General features: G+C 39.0%; 1 pseudogene; it reads right to left on the reverse strand.

Annotated features, from left to right (window-relative positions):
• LOC101963311 (partitioning defective 6 homolog beta pseudogene) overlaps positions 1 to 13,864 on the reverse strand; it is a 52,209-nt pseudogene extending 38,345 nt beyond the window's left edge.
• Between the last annotated feature and the right edge of the window lie 7,896 nt (positions 13,865 to 21,760).

Here is a 21,760-nt window from a genome sequence, read left to right on the forward strand (position 1 = left end):
TTTTGGTACCAGGGATTCAACTGAGGGGCACTCAACCACTGAGCCCTATGCCCAGCCCTATTTTGTATTTTATTTGGAGACAGGGTCTAATTGAGTTGCTGAGTACCTTGCTGCTGTTAAGGCTGGCTTTGAACTCTCCATCTCCAGTCTCAGCCTCCTGAGTCGCTGGCACAGGACTTCTGGACTTGACAGGTAACTAAAGATTTTGTCAGGAGTGCTTTCAATCATACAACTACAACATTTGTTAGCAAGTGATTTCTTTGTCTAAGGATGTTTTTCTTTTAAAGCTGTTCAAGGGGGTAAGACTGGAAGAGTACCCAGTCATCTGCCATAGTAAACTCATTAGGTATTTCAGCTCATCAGTACGTTTCATTATTTCCTCCTCTTTGTAGAATCATGTCATTAGAATGTGGCTGGAAAAGTAGCAGGATTAGAACTGAAGCACAATTATGTGTTTTCAGCATGAAGCTAGGGTAGGAGTCCTCAGTGCTTCCCCAGTGACCTTGACTTTTTATAGTACACAACCCAAGGAATGGGACCACTATCCATAACTGATAGGTATCAGCATTCATATGCAAGAGATAATGCAAGGTGTTAATCAACCTATTTTTTAAGAAGAAAGGATTTTCACAAAGTGTTAGTGTCATGAAAGCCAAAGGTGAACCTGCACTAGACTTTGGGAAGTAGTAGCCTTCTGGGGCAGGCACCCTGGCTGTGTGTACATTAAGTGACCTGATATATATGAGCAGGGATAGAAGACAACCACAAGGAGGTCTGGAAAACCTGGAGGTGATGACCAACCAATAGAGCTGCTCCTTGGCACTGCATTTCCTCTATTGTGTTTATCATTATGAAGATTTTATTTTTCCTCAAGAAAATGAGTTAATAGGTGGTGAATAAATGTCAGTCTCTTCTGATGAGACTGAGGAGCAATGACAGATTTTTAAAAAGCTGGCTTCTCTGTATTATTGTACAACCAGCGATAACTCATGAAAATTCTTACAGTCTGTTTCTGCATTTGGTGGATGTTTTTTAGCCATGCTGTTGGAGAATTGGATAGGGGAGGCTGTTTTCCCTTCTTATAAATTGTTTTATTGAAATTTGTGATTGGGCTTCTTATTTTACGGTCTCTTTTGGGGTCATGTATACCAAAGAAAGTGTAAATTTGAATAGAAAATCTATTTTTATATAAACTTTGTTTAGTTTGTAGGAAGATGGTAAATATTGAAGTTTGTGCATCAGAATAAGAGACTGAGAAAAGAGAAGATGCTAATTAGCAGGAATATCTGCAATTAGGCTTTCTCTGGCTAGTCTCCTCAGGATGATCACCACTTTAGGACCAGGACATGTCCCCATTTATTTACAGCCCTTTTCCAGGGGTTGTATCAAGTGGAATGCATCCATTTTTCCTTGATACCTCCAATAACTCTTGAGAATACGGTATTTTATTCCTAAGCTGTAGGTAAGAAAAGCAAAGCAAAATCAGGAAAGATTCATATCCAGATTAAATAAAAAAATATATTTGGACTCTTAAAAAAAGTGTTTTGAAATCTTAGTTCAAAACCCACAAATGATTTCAAGTATGTACTATAATAGATGGGCATGGTGGCAACCACCTATAATCCTAGTGAATGGGGAGGCTGAGGCAGGAGGATTGCAAATTTGAGGCCAATCTCAGCAGTTTAGTGAGGTCCTAAGCAACTTAGAAACACCTTCTCTCTCTCTCTCTCTCTCTCTCTCTCTCTCTATATATATATATATATATATATATATATATATATATATATTCACATATATACATATTATATACATATATATATATACACACACACACACACACACAAACACATACACACACACACACACACACACACACACACACACATGTATATAAAGTTCTTGCTATATTTTGTGAAAAAGCAAGGAGGATGCAGAAAACCAAGAGCCTAGACAGTGAACATTAGCATCATGGGCAATTATTCTCAGGCATTAAAGTTAGTCAAATTATTTTCCACATTTGACTACCCAGATTTCACAATTATAGCAAAACTGTAAGTCTTTTATACTGTGCCTCATCCCACTTTTTTATAGAAATGTCTGCAGAAATTACCTCATGTTTACCTCACCATCATGTGCTAGGTGTGTTTGGGGTAACAGATCTCAAATGGAGATTACCTGACTTTAAGGACCTTGTGCTTGTCTGGACTTGATTGAGATGAGCTCCTGGACTTTGAATAATGCCAGGAAAGGATTAAAATCTTGGGGTCCTAGAAGTGGCTGAATATATATTGCAGAGGAGGAATGTCCAGAATCATGGGCGTGCTGGTGTCACAGGGGTTAGACAGAATGTAAAAGGCTCAATATTATCTCAGCTTCCTTGTGTTCATGCTTTTGTGTCATCCTATTACCTAAATGAGGGCTGAAGTTACTTCTAGCAATTAGAATAGGGCAGAAGTTATGGGATATCACTTTCAAGTTCAGTTTATAAACTATGTCTTTGAATCAAAGTTTCTCTTTCTCTATTTCTCTCTCTCTCTCTCTCTCTCTCTCTCTCTCTCTCTCTCTCTCTCTCTCTCTCTCTCTCTCTCTCTCTCTCTCTCTCAGTTGCCCATGGGGGAAATCAGTTTCCCAGATGTGATGTAGCCCTGTTAAGACTATGTAACAAGGGACTGAAGACTCATAATGATCACATGAGTTAGCATAGAAGCAAATTCCCACCTACCCCATATTAAGCCAACCTCAGCCAATAGCTTAGCTACAACCTCTCAGTTTGGGGTCAATGCATTAGGTAAAAATAGATAACAGATACACAACCCTCATCAAGTACTAAAAACATATCATTAGTTATAAGATAAATCAGAATCATGTCATGTCTGATGGTGGAATAATAAGAATACTGCACTGATTCTCTGATATCACTTAATATATATCCTTAATTCATACATGAGGAAACCACATACAAACCCAGGATATTTTATTAACCCTAGAAAACAGTATATTTATGATTAATTTCATACCACAGACCCCGTGAGCTGTTCTTACTTTCTTATTGTTGTTACGATTAAATAAAATAAAGATAAATCATCTGGTACATTGGTAATGCTTAGGAAGCAGTACATTTTACCACATAAATTATGATCCATGAGTCACAATTGACAGCTACAAAAACATGTCATAGAGACCTGGTTATTATTATTGTAACAAGCCCTCTCAAAGTGAGCTGATGCAGAAAAAGAGAACATGAGTGTGAATATGGATTTAAACACTTGAAGCCTTCTAATGCTCCATGGAAAGTATACTGTATAATCTATTGATGCATAATCATCAGGTATCGAAGAGTTCACATGCCTGCAATTCATTGTAACTCTAGCAATCTTAAAGAATTAAGACCAAATTAAGATCACATTCATAAAATCCAAATTTGTCTTCAAGGAATATCTTTGAGTTGGAGAATATCTGGATCATTAAGTAATTTCTTGAAGTCAAAGTTAAATCACTTTATCTCTGAATATTACTCCCATGGTATAATGGATGTAGCAGAATTTGGTAACAGAGTGGCCTTTCTCTTAAACAATTCATTGATTCACTATTATTTTCTTCAACTTATGGAATTATATACACTCCATAGTGTTATGTCTTAAATATTGATTTTCCTCTAAAACCTTAACCCACTCTGATCACCACCATTCTCTCTTTGTACACTTCCCTTCCATGTAATTTTCATTTCACTTAATTTCATTGCAGGTTACTTAAGTACCATGATTTCAGGTTTCTAATCCACTGTTGCCAAATTGACATTTGCATAAGACACTTCATTCCAATGCTATTTCATGCTCTGTTTTGTATTACAAAATAAACTATTATACTGTATGTATTTTTAAATTTGTTGTTTCTTACTTTTTATAGAAAATTAAATTGCCACATTCTCACTGGTTTGGAAACAAAGTTATTTCATAGGGAACGCCTCAAACACAAACACCTAAAGCAAACAGTGAGATGTGTTGCAACCAGGGCTACATTGTCAATTTAACATGAAGAGTTCCATCTAGTCTTGACCAGTAATTATTTAAATATTCCCAGAAAATTTGGTAAAGAGAATAGATTGTTTAGATTATATGGGAATAGGTGGTGATCAGGAAAGTAGAGAAAAATAAGCTTTTCTTTACTTATTAGACCAGTGAAACATTTCTACCAGGTAAGAAGGGCATACTTGAGAATGGAATTCAAGTACTCTGGGAATGTACAGTAAATATAAATTCAGGATACACAACTGTTGTTGGTGAGCTTTAAATTAGTCATGGAAAAAGAAAAGCAACAGATGCCACAAGTCTAGCTGGCTCTCCAGTGTTTCGGGCTTTATGTGTATGGGGGGATTATGAAAATAAAAACACCATGTGTGTTTCATATTTTACATTTAACATTTAATTCACAGGTGGTTCTTGTACCTCTTGTACCTCTTGTATTCATTTGAAAAAAAAAGCTCAGTATGTTAATGTGTTCCAAGAATACCCAGGCTAACTCACAGCATGTAAAACTGTTTCAGATTCAAAAGAAACACACCTCAGTGAATCTCACAATTGTGTTCATCCACAAGACTGGGATACTAATTAGAATAAGTTAAACTCTATGGGTGTATAGTATGTTAAAATTCACTCTATTGTCATGTATATCTAAAGAGAACAAATTTAAAAAATAAAAAGGGGGAAAGTGGGTAGGGTAGTGCAGGCCTATAATTTAGCTATAATCTTAGCAAGGCTGAGGAAGGAGGGTCACAAATTCAAGGACAGCCCAAGAAACTTACTTAGAACCTGTCCAGAATAAAATGAAAAGTGCTGGGTGCAGCTCAGAGGTGGAGTGCTTGCCTCATGGGTAAGGCCCTGGATCCATCTCCACTATCATGGGATGGGGAGGAGATGTGTTGCAAACCAAGTTGCATTTTTACTGGAGTCTTTTGAATAACAAATGAGAAATTTCTGTAATGGCAAGGACAGCACAATTTACAGATCCTTTTTTTCCACAGACCTTTCCAATGTCTCATGAACTCAGAGTAATTGGTCAAAGTCCAAAACTGCAAAAGCTGGGTCCACTTTGCTTTCTCACTTATTTACCTTTCTCCTGATTTTCCAGATTGATTTCTGTCTTAGGCACTAGCTGCAAATTTTCTAAATAAAGGCTGCAGTTCTGAAGGCCTAAGCTTTATAGTAATCAACAAAAGACCTACTTGTTTACCTAATGAGATAGAATTTTCTAATACTGTAACAAGATGTGTGTGTTCACTTTAAGGATGTTCTTTTAGTAATATAGTCACTGAGCATTCCAAATTCATGTTGACATTTTAATTTATACAAAGTGGCTGGGATAAAATACTTATCTACTGAATAGTATTATCTTCTTAACAACCTTTTTAAAAAATTATTACCTTTATTTTTCTCCCCCTCTATAAAATAAAGACACAATTAATCAAATAGTCTCCCCCATTTCCTGAGATTAATTTCTAATGTGTCATGCTGCAATCCAATTACACTTCTAAATCTCTAACAAATTTAACACTGCATAAAATTGGCAACTCAAAATGTATCTGACAATGAATGATATCTGCAGCTTTGAGTAAACAAATTAAAATTTGAAATTTAAGTGAACTACTTTCATTTGATTTCTTGGGCAAAGGAGAAGATGGCCTTTGAATGGCTGATAAGGTCAGACACAAATCCAAGTGCATTTATAATAAATCTATGTGACATGTTCTACAACCACTAACCTGCTTCTGCTCTGGGGGCAGTGTGTGCAATCTTCACTGCATGTCCTAAATAGTTGTAGGGGAGCAGCAACCCTTTGAGATGTTTCAGACTTAGGAAATATTAGCAATGGCTCACTACAAGTGTCAAGTTTAACCTATATGCAAACAGTAACTTTATGTTCCAAATGTAATAGGAACTAGAATTTCCTAAAGATAATTTCTTTAATCATAAATAATAAACAAGAGCTTAAAGTCTCTTTCTTTTATTCTCCATCTTCTTTTGCATATACAAATTTTAAAAACTCAGAAAATTTGAAAACACATGTACTGTGAATATCTGTGAAAAGAGATAGATGTTATAGGAACTAGAATACAAGAAGGAATTGGCACTAGTGACTGAGGACTAAAATTTTAATTAGAAAATTGCCATTAATTTAGAATTCTCAACTTAGTTAATCTTATACATATATTATAGGACTTTGTAAATTCAGGATAATATTGAAATATGAATTTATATTAAATATAGTTTATTAAGAATGATGATGCCACCATAGTCAAATTGTAGATTCATTCTAATAATGAAATCACAATATTATTTTCTTTGTTGTTTGGTAGTATAACTAATATGGAATATTTATATCACAAAATAAATGATCTTACCAGTCTTGAATCTCTATCCATACTAAAAATGATATAAAAAATCTCTTTTCAGACTCTTTCTAGGTCAGACTCAATACATACTACAGTTAAGATTTGCATACTTGAGCCATAATTTCTCTCTCTTATTTGGTCTTATGAAGCAGTTTTACCCAGCATTCAGTTGGTGTCTAGAATTGTTAAGGATAATGAATTTCAATATAAAATGTTTTCTACACTTGAAGAATATGGGGTTGTTAGGATATCAGGAAAACAGCAGACAGGAAAAAACATGGAAGACTATTATATATTCTAATTGCTATCTTCATAATGAAGAAAAAAAAAGGAATCACAAAATGACCTAAAAATTAATTGTATCCTCTAGAGTTGAAGAGTTATTTGGGGGTTACAAGTCAGATGTTACATGCACCTGAAAAATGTGAATGTTGGAGAGGTCCCTTAACATTTAACAAGGCTTTCATATGCCTATTTACCCAAAGAAGATATTTCTGGAATTCTAAACACATAAGGTCCATCCAAAAACTTTGGCTCATTGTCATTAATAGCTTGCACTTTAATGATGAACTCTGATTGAGGCTCCAAGGGTTTCCTGGTCTCTATATCCATGGCCTGTGCCTGTAGGTTGTAGAAAGCATTTTCTTCTCTATCCAGGTTCCTTATTGCATGAATGTTGTCTGTGATTTCATTGATGGTAAAAATGGTGCTGGAACCATCTCCTGGGAGTGTGTATTTAACAGTACTCTCACCGTTGTCCAGGTTGGGGTGGGGGAGAGAAGAGGGAAGAGGGAAGTGGGAGATCATTAATAATCTTGCCATTATTAAGGAGTCATATTTTGCAGTAAAATTTCTTTAATCAGGATTATCAAGGAAAAACTTATACCCCTTTTAATTTTTTTTTGAGGTGGATAATTTTTTATTTGTTTTAATTAGTTACACATGACAGTGCAATGACCTTCACATATCATACATTTTAATGAGATGGGATATAATTTCTCATTATTCTATTGTATGGGTTGCAGAATCACATTGGTCATGCAGTCATATATATACACACAGCAATAATAATGTCTATTTCATTCTACTGTCCTTCCTTTCCCCCTTTTCCTTCCCCTCCCCTTCCATCACTTCTTTCTGCCCAACCTAAGGTGATACAATTCTTTTTTTCTCACATCTTCATACACATATTTTGTATAAAGATGAGGGTCTCTTTCCATCTTCCATGCAATTCCCTTTCTCCCTTTCTCTCGCACCTCTCTTCCCTATCAGAGGTGATATTTTTCTGATGCTCTTCCTCCCTCCCCCATTTTGAGTCATCTCCATTACATCAGAGAAGACGTTCAACATTTGTTTTTCTGGGATTGGCTAAATACGCTTAGCATAATCTGCTCTAATGCCATCATTTCCCTGCAAATGCCATGATCTTGTTATTTTTTAGTCTGAGTAATATTCCATTGTGTATATGCCACATTTTTTTATCCATTCATCCATTGAAAGGCATATAGGTTGGCTCCACAGTCTAATTATTGTGAATTGTGCTGCTATAAACATTGATGTGGCTGTGTCCCTGTAGTATGCTGTTTTTAAGTTCTTTGGGTATAGACTGAGAAGAGAAATAGCTGGGTCAAATGGTGGTGCCATTCCCAGCTTTCCAAGGAATCTCCATACTGCTTTCTAAATTGGCTGCGCCAGTTTGCAATCCCACCAATAGTTTATGAGTGTACCCATTTCTCCTCACATCCTCGCCAGCACTTCTTGTTGTTTGACTTCATAATGGTTGTCATTCTTAATATTGAGTGAGATGGTATCTTAGAGTAGTTTTAATTTGCATTTCTCTTATTGCTAGAGATGGTGAGCATTTTTTGTGTATTTGTTGATTGATTGTATATCCTCTTCTGAGAAGTGTCTGTTCAGATTCTTGGCCCATTTGTTGATTGGATTATTTTGGTGTTTCATTTTTTGAGTTATTTGTATATCCTAGAAATTAGAGCACTATCTGATGTGTGAGGGGTAAAAATTTGTTCCCAGGATGTAGGCTCCCTATTCACCTCACATATTATTTCTCTTGCTGAATTTTTTTAGTTTGAATTCATCCCATTTGTTGATTTTTGGTTTTAATTCTTGTGCTATAGTGTCTTATTAAGGAACTTGGGGCCTAACCCTATGTAATGGAAATTAGGGCCAACTTTTTCTTCAATTAGATGCAGAGTCTCTGGTTTCATTCCTAGATACTTGACCCATTTTGAGTTAACTTTTGTGCATGGTGAGAGATAGGGATTCAATTTCATTTTGTTGCATATGGATTTCCAATTTTCCCAACACCATTTGTTGAAAATGCTATCCTTTCTTCATTGCATGCTTTTAGCATTTTTGCCTAATAAAAGGTAGTTGTAATTTTGTGGGTTGGTCTCTGTGTCCTCTATTCTGTACCATTGGTCTAACAGCCTGTTTTGGTGCCAGTACCATGCTATTTTGTTACTATTGCTCTAAAGTATAGTTTAAGATCTGGTATATTGCTACCACATGTTTCACTCTTCCTGCTTGGAATTGCTTTAGCTATTCTGGGTATCTTATTTTTCCAGATGAATTTCATAATTGCCTTTTCTATTTCTGTGAGGAATGCCACTGGGATTTTGATCAGAATGGCATTGAATCTGTAAAGTGCTTTTGGTAATATGGCCATTTTAATAATATCAATTCTGCCTATCCATGAGCAAGGTGTATCTTTCCATCTTCTAAGGTCTTTTTATATTTCTCCTTTTAGAGTTCTTTAGTTTTCATTGTATAGATTTTTCACCTCTTTTGTTATGTTGATTCCCAAGTATTTTATTTTTTGAGGATATTGTGAATGGGGTAGTTTTCCTCATTTCGATTTCAGAGGAATTGTCACTGATATACAGGAATGCCTTTGATTTATAGGTGTTGATTTTATATCCTGCCACTTTGCTAAATTCATTTACTAGTTCTAGAAGTTTCTTGGTAGAAAGATTTGGGTCTTCTAGGTGTAGAATCATATCATCAGCAAATAGTGCTATTTTAAATTCTTCTTTTCCTATAGTTATACCTTTAATTTCTTTCATCTAATTGCTCTGGCCAGTGCTTCAAGAACTATATTGAATAGAAGTGGTGAGAGTGGGCATCCCTGCCTTGTTCCAGATTATAGATGGAATGCCTTCAATTTTTCTCTGTTTAGAATGATTCTGGCCTGAGGCTTAGCATAGCTTTTACAATGTTGAGGAAAGTTCCTGTTATCCCTAGTTTTTCTAATGTTTTGAACATAAAGTTGTTCTGTATTTTGTCAAATGCTTCTTCTGCGTCTACCAGGATGATCATATGGTTCTTACTTTAAGTTTACTGATGTGGTGAATTACATTTATTGATTACTGTATGTTGAACCAACCTTGCATCCTGCAGATGAATCCCACTTGATCATGGTGCACGATGTTTTTAATTTGTTTTTGTCTGATTTGCCAGCATTTTATTGAGGATTTTTGCATCTATATTTATTAGAGATATTGGTCTGAAGTTTTCTTTCTTTGAAGTGTCTTTGCCTGGTTTCGGAATCAGGGTGATGTTGGCCTCATAGAATGAATTTGGAAGTAGTCTCCCTTTTTCTATTTCCTGAAATAATAGATTGAAGAGTATTGGTATTAGTTCTTCTTTAAAGGTCCTGTAAAACTCTGATATATATATATATATATATATATATATATATATATATATATATATATATATATATATATATATCAATCTGTCTGGTCCTGGGCTTTTCTTGGTTGGTAATCTTTTGATGGCTTCTTCTATTTCCTCATTTAATATTAGTCTGTTTAAGTTGTGTGTATCTTCCCGACTGAATCTGGGCATATAATCATATGACTTAAGGAATTTATCAATGCCTTCACTATCTTCTATTTTATTGGACTATAAGGTTTCAAATAATTTTCTAGTTATCTTCTGTATTTCTGTAGTGTCTGTTGTGATATTGCCTTTTTCATTCCATATGCTAATAATTTGGTCTCTCTCTCTTCTCTTCGTTAGCATGACTAAGCGTCTGCCAATCATATTTAGTGTTTCAAAGAACCAACTTTTAGTTTTGTCAATTTTTGATTCTCAGCACCACATACAAACAAAGATGTTGTGTCCACCGAAAACTAAAAAATAAATATTAAAAAATTCTCACTCTCTCTCTCAATTCTCTCTCTCTCACTCTCTCTTTAAAAAAAGAGAATTTTTCAATTTCCTCCTTAATGTCTTCTGTAACCCATTGTTCATTCAGTAACATATTGTTAATTCTCCATGTGAGTAGGAATTTTTCTTCCTTATTTTCTCATTGATTTCCAATCATTCCATTATGATTGGAAAAAATGCATGGTAATATCTCTGCTCCTTTGTATTTGCTAAGAGTTGCCCTGTGGAATAATATCTGGTCTATTTTTGAGAAGGATCCATGTGCTGCTGAGAAAAAAAGTATATCTGCTTGATGTTGGTTGATATATTCTATATATGTCAATTAAGTCTAATTTATTAATTTTGTTATTGAGTTCTATAGTTTCTTTATTCAACTTTTGTTTGGAAGATCTGTTCAGTGGTGAGAGAGGTGTGTTAAAATAACCCTTGAGTATTGTGTTGAAGTATATTTGTCTCTTGAACGGGAGAAGAGTTTGTTTGCTAAACATAGCTGCACCATTGTTTGGGGCATATATATTAATGATTGTTATGTCTTGTTGGTGAATGGGTCCCTTTAGCAGTATGTAGTGTCCTTCTTTATCCCTTTTGATTAACTGTGGCTTGAAGTCTATTTTATTTGATATGAGTATGGACACCCCTGCTGGCTTATGTGGTCCATGTGAGTGGTATGATTTTTCCCAACCTTTCACCTTCAGTCTCTGTATGTCTTTTCTTATCAGATGAGTCTCCTGTAGGCAGCATATTATTGGATCTTTTTTTTTAATCCAGTCTGCTAGCCTATGTCTTTTGATTGGTGAGTTTAAGCCATTAACATTTAGAGTTACTATTGAGATAAGGATTGGACTTCCAGCCATGTTTGTCTATTTTTATTATTTAACTTGATTTGTTTTTCCTCGTTGATTAGTTTTTTCTTTACTGTACTATCTCCCACTGTTGATTTTCATTGTTATTTTTTATTTCCTCTTCATGTAATGTTTTGCCAATGATGTTTTGAAGTGCTGGTTTTCTAGCTGCAAATACTTTTAAATTCATTTATCATGGAATGTTTTTATTCCATCTTCAAACCTGAAGCTTAATTTTGCTGGATACAAGATTCTTGGTTGGAACCCATTATCTTTCAGCATTTTAAATACATTATTCTAGGATCTTCTAGCTTTCAGAGTCTGTGTTGAAAAATCCGATGTTAACCTAATTGGTTTACTCCTAAATGTAATATGCTTTCTTTCTCTTGTGGCTTTTAAAATTCTCTTCTTGATCTGTATGTTGGGCATTTTCATTAATGTGTCTTGGTGTGGATCTCTTGTAGTTTTCTACATGCAGAGTTCTGTAGGCTTCTAGGTTTTGGATTTTCATTTCTTCATGAAAGAAAGACTGGACAAAGCTCATAGTAAGAGAAGTGCCTGTTTATTAAGGAATAGCTCTGCACATTTGTAGAGCTGGGGGCAGTTTGACAGTTTTGACAGTTTAACGGTTTAACAGTTTGACATGACTGTTGGCACAGGGTGCTTTCTGATTGGTGGGTAAGGATCATGTGAGTCAGCAGGGTTCACCACTGGATGGCTCTTCCTGCTGCTGTCTCGGGCCGGGGATGGGGAAGTTAGTCTTTTGATTGGTGAGTTTAAGCCAATAACATTTAGAGTTTCTATTGATTTTCATTGTTATTTTTCATTTCCTCTTCATGTAATGTTGGAGCCAGGGCGACTCCCAACATTCCTCATTCTATGTTATTAAATGTGAGTGGGCATAGACTCATTCTGGCTGTTTTCTGCTGAGATGGGGCAGGGTGGGAGAATCAGAGAGGAGGGAAGTAAGGAACACCTACAGGAGGGCAGAGAAGACCGGTATAACCTAAGGAACCTGATCAATGAAGGTTCCTTTCCACCACAGTTCCATGATGATGTCAGTAGATGTTCCAGGGAATTATGAGGTGTAAAGGAACTGGCTGGCTCATAATTCCTGAGGAGAAGCTGGTTAAAAGCTTAATTAGAAATTTTACCCACCTGAGTGTGAATGAACTTTATGATACAGGGAAGGAACAGGTACATAAGGAGGACAACACACAACAGTCCCACTACTGGCCAGATCCAAGCAAGTAGGGAGGTCTGTAGTAAGGAGAAGAGGGGTCTGGCTGGAGGGGGCCCTTAGGGTCACTTGCCTTGAATCTCCAGACATAGGGCAAAGAGAGGATCCAAGAGGGGCAAGAAATAAGGAAGAACATTACAGGAGAGGCAGAGCTTGTGGGGAGGGATGACAAGAGTACTTAATGACAGGTGACGATCATTGGCTCTTCTGATGAAGGTGTAGGAGCATCGGGCTTAAGCCTAGAAATGTGAATCCATGAGGTAAGTTGATTATTAGATAGCTTGAGTTTGGCTGCCAAGGGAGTGCATATAACCACCTGAGCAGGACCCTCCCATTTTGGTTTTAGAGGGGGTTACCCCCAGTGAGCAATAGTAAACAAGTTGATCAGGTGTTAAGGAATTAGGGTTTTGAGAGAGACTGGGGTCAGGAAGAAGCCAGTCTTGATAGTGCAAGAGTTCAGAGCATAGACGGAAAAGGAGGGGCAGGGCATAGGTTTTGGAGATGGGTAGGGGTTCTCTAGGCAATCCAGGAGGAACAAAGGGATGGCCATACATGACTTCGAAAGGTGAGAGATTAGAAGGCTTCTTTGACGAGGCCCTAATGCACAATAAAGCCAAGGGGAGCCCCTTTAACCAGTCCAGGCTTAATTCCATGGTGAGCTTGTGAGGGTCTCTTTAAGGAACTGATTGATCTTTCAACCTTTCCAGAAGCCTGGGAGTGGTAAGAGCAATGGAAATACCAAGGGAGTGATACCGTGTGAACCAGTCCCTGAGTTATCTGTGAGGTGAATTCTGGGCCATTGTCTGATTGGATAGAAGTGGGCATCCCAAAATGGGGGATTATGTGAGTAAGCAACAAATCAACTACTGAGGAGGCACGCTTATTAGAAGTAGGAAAGGCTTCAACCCATCCCAAAAAAGTATCTACCAATACAAGAAGATATTTTATGTTTTTTACTTGGGGCATGTTGGTGAACTCAATCTGCCAGTCTGTAGCCAGAGTATGACCATGGGCCTGATAAGTAGGGAAAGGTTTAGGTTTTAATGGAGTATTGGTATTGGTTCTCTGGTAGATCTGACAAGTGGAAGTGATCTGTTGTAGGAGGGTCTTATCATCCCCAGTGGTAACGAAGAGTAGTGGAGAGGAGGTAAAGCTCTGTAGGGCAGCTGATGGATCCACTTGATCGGCCTTGGAATTCCCCATAGTAGTAAGGGAGGAGTCAGTTTGGTGGGCCTTGCAATGGATTATTCCCAGTTGGGAAGGCAGGCTGGAAGCTCATAGGCCAGAAATAAATGTGGGATTAATGACTGACTGCCATCCCTCTGGTGATCAATAGTCCCCTTTCTTTCAGGATACAGTGCCTGATATTTGGAATCTGTATATAGGGTGAGGGTTTTTTCCTCTGCTAGCTTGCATGCCCTTGTGGCAGCTACAAGTTCAGCTTGTTGGTTGTTGGTATTGGGTGGGAGAGGTTTTGCCTCTATGATGCATGAGAGGGAAGTGACAGCATACCCCACCACTTTAACCCATCATGTATAAAGGAGCTACCATCTAAGAACCAGACGAAGTCTGAAGAGGGCAAGGGTCCCTCCAAAATGGTGGTAGGCCAGGGTAAAATCATCTCTAATACCTCCAGGCATTTGTGGATGGCATCTTGTGAGGGAGAAGATGAGATGAGGATGGAAGGGTTTAATGGAGAGCAGGGCTGAAAAGAGATAGAGGGATTTTTAAGGAATGAGACAAGGAGGAATAGAACCCTGGAAGGAGGAAGTGACTGTAGCTCCTTGTAGGTGAGGAAATCCTTTAGATGGTGAGGAGATGAGATTATGGGGAGCCAAAAGTAAGCTTGTGTGCTTCTTTCTGGAGGTCAAGGGGCACTGCTATGGCTCTGAGGCATGGGGGCCAGCTCCTGACGGTGGGATCAAGCTGTTTGGATAAGTAGGCCACTGGTGCAAATGTGGGGCCATATTCCACACCCAGAACGCCCAGACCTTGTCCCTGTTTTTCATGTACATAGAGGGTGAAGGGTCGGAGAGATGCAGGGTGGGTGCCCAGACAAGGGACTTTTTAAGGATTGTAAAGGGCTTCCCTACAACTGAGAGTAGGGGTTCATCTTGGGGGCCCTTGGCCAGATTATATAGTGGCCTGGCAAGGAGAGAGAATCCAGGCCCTGAAGTAGCCAGCCAAACCCAAGAAGGAGAGTATGTCATCTTTTGTTTTTGGTGTAGGTATAGACACAATAAGCTATTTTCTGTCTACTGTAATGGCCTTTTCCCCTTGAGAGATAGAACCCAAGATATGTGACCTCTTTACATGCTACTTGGGCCTTTTGTAGAGAAGCCCAATATCCCTTTAAGGCCAAGAAATTAAGTAGGAGAACTGTGTCATCTGTTGAGCACCAGGCCAAGAAATTAAGTAGGAGAACTGAGTCATCTGTTGAGTGCCCTTTGGATGGGCTAGAAGAATTTGTAGAGGTTTGCAAGAGGTGCAGAGAGCAGAATTGGATCTGAGCAAGAAGAAAGCCTGGACATAAGTGATCTCTACCCATTTTTTTTGAACGCTCAGAGTAATTGTAGAGATCCCTTAGAATGGAGGGATCCAGGAACCCAAAAAGGGGCCATCTGCTTTGGTTGTCTAAGGGATAATTGGGCCAGGCCTGGGTGCTATATTAGATCCAAGAGACATTGTAGGGGAGAGTTGATTGGCAGAGAGGACACATTACCCATGTAAGGAGGAGGTAAGAGGACACAAGCAATATAAGAGAGAAGGAGGAAACTGATTTATTGGCAAAAGGGGTGTCCCCACTAGAGCCAAAAATCAGGAGTGCCTAAGTGGCAGGTTCGAGCTACAGAGATTGGTAGTCACCAAATCCTGAAAGTCAAAGCTCTCATCCTAGATGGGGCACAAGCTGTGGGAGACCTTGGCCAAGGCTTTTCGGGACCGCTCCTGGAGAGGCCGGATACTCCCAGGGTCAGAAAGAGGGGAAAGAGAGAGGCAGAGCAAGAGAGAGGAAGGGGAGGGTAAGCATTTCTCTAGCAGCTGAGTCTTAAAGGTGAGAGGACTAGGACTTTTGAATTTGCCCAATAATGGAATCCCTGAGGGCCATCATAGCCTTAAAGGCTGTGGTGGGGTGCTACTTTCCTCTCCACAGGTGGGCAAAGTGATTTGCCGGATGATAATCAACATATTGCAAGAGAGTGGATTTGGGGCCCTTGGGGTGAAAAGATTGGAGGTCGGAAGCCAAGGTTTATCCAAAGAGGTGTGGATATCTCAAAATCCCTGAGGAAGGACAGTCCAGGTTAGTTGTTGAGACTGTCTGGTAGTGGGATCTTTCCAGGTAAAGGCAAAAAGATCGTGTGATTTGGGGGCAAGGCGAATGGAGAAGAAAGCATCCTTTAAATCTACTACCAAGAAGTGGGTGGCAGTGTGGGGGATCTAAGATAGCAGGGTGTATGGGTTGGGAACCAAAGGATGTATGGGCCTAACAGAGGTGTTGATGAGTCGTAGGTCCTGAACTAAGCAATAAGACCCATTGGGCTTTTTTACCACTAGTAGGGGAATATTGTAAGGGGAATGAGCAGGACGGAGGTACCCTTTGCTAACAAGGTCCTGAATAATAGGTTGTAGGCCCAGAAGACCTTTTGTGGACAAGGGGGTATTGAACCTGATTGGGGAAGGTGTTAACTGGTGGGCAGGAAATGGTGAAGGGGGTGTGGGTTGGGTCAACCAGGTTTGTAGGTAAGGGGTAGTGATCCTTTTTAGTATGGAGTTCAGCCTCACAAGTGGAGCAGAATGGCTAGTCTTCTGCCAAAAGGGCCATAAAAGATGAACAGGCCAATTCTGGGGCCTAACTGATGCCAGGAGCCCGGATGTTGATTATTGTATTGAATTTAGAGAGAATATCTCAGCTGAGCAAAGGAACTGGACATTGAGGCATAACTAGGGATGTGTGAGAGAATGGGAAGTTGTCTATGGTTCAGAGTAATAGGGGATTCTTTCTTGGATAGGTGGTCTTTTTCTCCTACCCTGAAAATAGGAGAGGTGAACGGCATTGTTTGTCCCCAGAATTCTGTCAGGACTAAGAAGGTAGCCCCAGTGTCAAGGAGAAAGTCAACCTTGTGTCCATCCACCTGGATCCGCACCTTGGGTTCCTGTCTATTGATCATTACAGCTGGAGACAAGGACCCAAGGCTCCATCAATATTTGATTGCCATGCCCAGAAGGTTGGAGGGTTCCCTGGCCATAGGCCTCCTATGGGATGTAGGATAGTCAGAGCCCCAATTACCTTGTTGTTGGCATTTAGGGCATGGGGTATACAGAGTGCTTGGTGCAGGAAATGCCCTGGCCCAATGTCCCTCCTTGTCACACTTGAAGCAAGTATGTGGGGGGGTTTGACCTGCGGTGATGGGCAGCGACCCGAGGAAGCACCCTGCAGGGCCTGGGCGAGCATCTGAAACTTATTGTGTTTGACCTTCTACTTGCGGCATTCGATTTCCTCATCCCAGTTGTGAAAAACCAAAGGCTACCAACAAGATCTCATTCTGGGGGATGGCAAGGCCTTATTCGAGCTTTTTTAGTTTGGCCCGGATGTCAGGGTAGCTCTTTGAGAAGAAATATGTTATAAGGACTTGATGGCCATCTGGGGTTTCGGGATCTAGGTGAATATATTGCTGAAGGTCTTTCATAAGCCAATCCAGAAATTCCGATGGGGTGTCCTCTTGCTTTTGAATATCTCTTGTAATTTTTGGAAATTGACGTCCTTTATGTGCCGTTTTTTTGAGCCCAGCAATAATACATGTGGAGAATTGGTCCCTACTCTGTATGACAGCTTATGTATTATAATCCCAGTTGGGAATTTGATCTGGGGCAGCAAGTGGCCACCAATTACCTTGTTGAGTTTCATCTGCATTGGCTCTGGCAAGTTCCTAGACTCTGGTACATTCCTCAAGAAGGAGAGTGCTAGCAAATATATATATATATATATATATATATATATATATATATATATATATATATATATATATATATATGTCATGGTGAGTGAGGCTATAAGCCTGGAGGACCCATTGAAACTCTCTTATGTAAGTGGTGGGATCTGTGGTGAATGAGCCCAACCTTCACTCGAGTTGCATGAGGTCATTCATAGAGAATGGGACATGTACCCGGATAATGCCCTCAGGTCCAGCAACCTCTCTTAAGGGGGCCATGGTTTGTGGTACTAGGGAGTAGGACCTAGTTTGGGGGGGACTTGAGGGGCTTTGCAGAGCCAAGAGGGGAGGTCGGTAGGGAGGGGGTTCATCTGCTGGATAGGTCAGGGTGAGAACGAACATAAGGGATCTCCTTTCACTTTTTTCGCGTGCTCGCAAAAGGTAAACAAATCTCTGAGAATTGCGACCGGGTTCCAGAGAGTCCACTGTGACTGTGAAAGTCGTGGCAGGGTGTGTTCTCTCCTCCAGATTGGGCATCAGAGGTTTGATGGACGATCATGGCCAAAGCCCCTGCGTATAGTCCATCTGAGTTTGGATTCCTGATAGGGGAACTCACCTACTGATGAGCCAGTGTTGTGCGAGTAGCAGCAGTGCTCGAAAGAGTGCACAAGAATGGCAAGCCTTGAGAGAGGTTGCCCTAGAGCAGTGAGAAATTCCCCCTCCCAGGTTCTGGCACCAATGAAAGAATGACTGGACAAGACTTATCAACTGAGAAGTACCTATTTATTGAGGAACACCTCTGCACATTTATAGAGCTGGGGTGCTTTGAGAGTTTAAAGGTTTAACGGTTTGACAGTTTGCACGGGGCACTTTCTGATTGGTGGTTAAGGATCATGTGAGTCAGCAGGGCTCACCATTGGATGGCTCTTCCTGCCGCTGTCTTAGGGGATGGGGAAGTTAGTCTTTGGAGCCGGGGTGACTCCCAACATTTCATGTCTGCAAATTTTTCTAAAATTATTTCATTGAAGAGGTTGCTCATTCCTTTGGTTTGGACCTCTATACCTTCCTCTAATAACTCTTAAATTTGGTCTCTTTATGTTATCCCAAATTTCTTGGATGTTGTGCTCATGGTTTCTAAGCTGTCTACACTCTTTTAGAGATGATATACTTTGTCTTTGTTGTCTGATGTTCTGAATTCTAAGTGTTCTACTCTGCTGCTGATACTCTCATTTGAGTTTTTAATTTGGTTTATTATTTCCTTCATTTCCCAGATCTCTGTTTGTTTGTATAATCTCTATCTCCCTGTAGAGTTGATCTTTTGCTTCTTGGATTTGTTTTATGTAATTCATTGTCAAAGTGATCTTTCATTGTCTGAATTTGCTGTCTAAAGTCCTCCTTAAGACTCCAAGATCATCTGAACCATGTATATCTTAAAAACTTTATCTGACATTTTTTTCTGCTATAGCTATTATCTCCTCTATTTTTGAGTTGTCCTGAATTGTTTGTGGCCCTTTATTTCCTTGTTTCTTCATGTTGCTCACATTTCGTTCTAGCTCTGTGTGACTGTTGTGTTATTATTTTTCGCCTATAAATTAGTGTTGCTCTTGTATAGTTCTGAGATCTCTCCTTTGTGATGAGAGACAATGTCTAGAGATGTTGGATTCAATTATAGTTTAAAATATATTCATTAGCTTCATCCAAAGCATACAGATTCTGGTTGCATATAGAGAACTGAGGATCGTGTTTAGGACTTTATGTTTAGGAGGAAAGATGTGAGGGTATGGGTATTAATACATCTTAGCTAATTTGGAGGAGAACTCTAATGAAGGGGGTTATTAACAGGAGAAGAGACAGGAGGTATTTTAGGATGGTTAAATACATTGGGAGGACAATAAGAAGCATAGAAACAATCACCTATTTGCATTTAGTAATTTACACATAGTAGAAATAGTAACACTTGGGAGGTTGGGAGAGGAAGAGAAGGAGGAAGAAAAGTAAAAAGAAAAGAAGAAAAAAGAGGGGGAAAGAGAGAAAAATGAATTAAAAAGGAATGAAAAAAGAAAGAGGAAAAGAGAGAAGAGAAAGACAAAAAGAAAAAAAGGAAAGAAGGAAAAAGGGGAAAAAAAGCATTCTTAGAATTATATTTTCTTCTCTTCTAGTAGGTGGTGTTGTGCATTGTAGGCTGATTCACTGCCCTCAGGGTAGGGGAAGAAATCCATGTGAGGTAGCTCTTCCTCCCCTGCCAGGTGCCTACCCAATCCTGGTCTCTTTGGGTTGCTCCCGGTCTCTATCTCCCTCACTTCTCCTGCCCACCAGGACCCAATTACTGGGACACTTCTCTGCAGCCCTGGGTTCACTCTGGGCTGGCATTGCCTGGCTGCCCTGCTATCCTGAGTGCTACCTCTGTGTTGGGTAGTCACCAAGTCATCACAGCTGTGGAGAGGGGGAGTTGGAGATCAGGCACCTTTTCAGTTTCACAGGGTTCTGATATTCACACACACTGAGAGCTGGTGAGAAAAGTTTTCAGTTGTCACAGCTGGGAGGGGGAGGTGGTTGGGACTCAAACACCTGTTCAGATGCCAATATCGCTGTCTGCTACATCCACCAAAAGCTGATGTGGTAGATTTTCCAGGATAGCGACTGTCCATTTCCACCCTAGGGTGTCCAGTGAGGTGAGAGGGGCTAGGTTGTTTGTCCACTATGTCCTGAGTTCGGTCCTTGGTCTGGTGCCCTGCAGTGACATGGTTCACAGTCTGGTACACTCTAATCTTAAAGGATCTGTAAGTCTGTGTCTCTGTGCTGCCAGATCTCCGCAGTGCTCAACTTCACCCATCTGCAGAGGATTCCCGGGCTCTATTTGGCCATTCCTTGTGCTGTGTTCAGAGCTTGGTCTGTTGACCCACAAGCAAAGCCTCTGCATTCTGCACTGCTTTCCTTCTGTGCCAACTGGGCCATGGGGGACCACCTAATCACCAGTATTTCTGTACTTTAAAAATATCAGAGAAATGCAAGAAGACAACTTCACTTACAATAATATCAAAAAATAGTAATACTAATTAGCAATAAAATGAATAAGGTGGTGAAATGTCTGTGTACTGAAAATTATAAAACATGTTAGAAAGTAATTATAAGAAGATACAAAAAAGAAAACCTCCCATGGTCATAAATTAGAAGAACTAGTAACATTTAAAGATCTACAATTCACAAAGTTCTCTTAAAGAATCAGACAATGCAATTTTGGCCAAAAGTCAAATGACATTTTATTAATAATATTTTATTTTACTTATTAGTGGTTTTTATTTATTTATTTATTTATTTATTTATTATATGCAGTGCTGAGGATTAATCCCAGTCCCTCACACAAGTTAGCCAAGCACACTACCACTGAGCTACAATCACAGCCCCCTGAAATGACAATTTTTAGAAAAACAGAAAATTCAATCTTAAAATGTATAAGAACCATGACCACAAGTATCCCAAATGGTCTTGAACAAAAAGAACAAAGCTGTAGACATAATGCCACCTGACATCAAAATGAACCACAGTCATATAGTAACCAAAACAACATGGTACTGACATAAAAACAGATACATAGACAAATGGAACAGACAGACTAGAAATATTTACTGTCATTTGATTTGCATTAAAAGTACCAAACAAAATGGGGAAAGAACAATGTCTTCAATAAATGGTGTTAGGACAATTAGATAGCAACATGGAAAAGAATAAACTTAGACTTTGTCTATCACAATATACCAAAAGATTTCACAATGGATTAGAATTTTAAATTAAAATATCTAAAAACCATGAAAGTACTAAAGGATAATATAGAGAAAAATCTCCATAATGTTGGTCTTGGCAATAACTCTTTTGAAAAGACCTGGAACTATAAAATTACTAGAAGAAAATGTAGGGGAAATACTTCAGGACATTAGAATGACCAAGATATGTACACAGAAGCAAACATAAAAGTAGACAAACGAGATTACATCAAACTAAAAGCTTCTGCTCTGTAAAGAAAACAACTTACAGAGAAAAGAGAAACCTTATAGAATGGAAGAGAATTATCTGAAGAATATATGCCTGATAAGGTGCTAATGTGTAAAGTATATAAGAAAATCTAATAACTCAATTTCACATGAAAAATTATTTAATATAGGGCAAAGAATTT

The sequence above is a fragment of the Ictidomys tridecemlineatus genome, chromosome 8, assembly GCF_052094955.1.
Source record: "Ictidomys tridecemlineatus isolate mIctTri1 chromosome 8, mIctTri1.hap1, whole genome shotgun sequence".
Taxonomy (NCBI): domain Eukaryota; kingdom Metazoa; phylum Chordata; class Mammalia; order Rodentia; family Sciuridae; genus Ictidomys; species Ictidomys tridecemlineatus.